The sequence below is a fragment of the Buceros rhinoceros genome, unplaced genomic scaffold (genome assembly GCF_000710305.1).
Source record: "Buceros rhinoceros silvestris isolate BGI_N320 unplaced genomic scaffold, ASM71030v1 scaffold27648, whole genome shotgun sequence".
In the NCBI taxonomy this organism is placed as follows: Eukaryota; Metazoa; Chordata; class Aves; order Bucerotiformes; family Bucerotidae; genus Buceros; species Buceros rhinoceros.
This window is the reverse complement of record NW_010425621.1, coordinates 18,527-19,690: the sequence shown is the minus strand read 5'-3', so window position 1 is coordinate 19,690 and position 1,164 is coordinate 18,527. Positions and strand designations below refer to the sequence as shown.

At 55.2% G+C, this 1,164-nt stretch overlaps 1 protein-coding gene across 1 annotated transcript in view; it reads left to right on the top strand.

Annotated features, from left to right (window-relative positions):
• Positions 1–1,164, top strand: part of SRGAP3 (SLIT-ROBO Rho GTPase activating protein 3) — a 50,182-nt gene that overhangs the window by 32,889 nt on the left and 16,129 nt on the right. The window lies entirely within an intron of this gene.

Genomic DNA, 1,164 nt, shown 5'->3' with positions numbered 1-1,164 from the left:
AGCCCCTTACCCCCTTATTGCCAGGCAGACCAGGTCAGTGGCAGCCCTGCCGCACCCTCGCCGAGGCCGTGCCAGCGTGGCACGGCTCTGTGAGGCTCGGTGGGCGCTGCCAGGCCCCCGTTGGGTCTGAGCTCAGGCTCCGACACGGGCAGGGTGATGGAGCGTGCAGTTCACAGGAGTCAGGCCTGTCTCAGCTCTTCCCAGAGCCCCTGGATCTTGGTACAGAAGAGAGGAGAGCTCTGGCTGTGGGATACGGTGCTGAAGGTCCTGTGGGTTGGCGCAAGAAGCGATGAAGCTGTTGAAGGTTAATTTGGTCGCCGTCCTGCTCTCTCTCACAAGAGCCATGCTTAGGAGCCAGAGTGCAGCGTTTTATCTCTCCAGAGCTGTGCAAAAGCAGCTGTGGAAGGTTTTCACATGGAAGCTTGCTGCCTTTCTCCCGGGCCACGGGACCATCCTGCTGTGTAGGTGTTCGGCAAATATTTAGCCCAGAAATGCCAAACGCTGCGTTTCAGCATGAGCTGACTCTCGTTAGGAAGAAGTCTGGGTTTGCAGAACACTCATGTGGAATCCTTTTCTTTTTCAGGGAGGAATTGGCTGTGAGCTTGCTTCCTGCAGGTGCCAGGGGAGAGCAGGAAGGAGGCAGGGGCAGCCAAATGCTTCCTTTTATGTGTGGTAGAAAAAGGAAGAATAAATCAGCTCTCCTGGCCTTGGCAGAAAGGCACGAGCAGCATGTGAAATTAGCTTTGGTTTTTTCAGTGGATTGACAAATGCTTTGTAAAACGTGCCGATCTTATCAGTGTGATGTGCTGCCGTTTATATGAAATCCAAGCACTAAAAATATGCTGAAGGGAATGAGAATGTTGTCAGCCAGAGCAGAGCGTGCCTGATGGTGATGAGAGGGGCTGTTAGCCCTCTCCCGCTGGGCTTTGCGCAGCTCCCCCTGGCTCGAGGACTCTTTGGGCAGAGGAGCTGCAGTGCCTCTGGGGATTGACGAGGTGGCCTCCTACGGTGAGCAAACCCCCCGCAGCTGAAGGGAACTCAAGACACACTCCCTGTCTGGTGGTTGAGTCTTATGTTTCTAGTATGTCTTTTAGTGTTGGGGGCTTGTACAGCAGCCAACTCGGCATCTCCCTGAGCTGCAGGGCCTCGGGCAGCCTCTTCTTG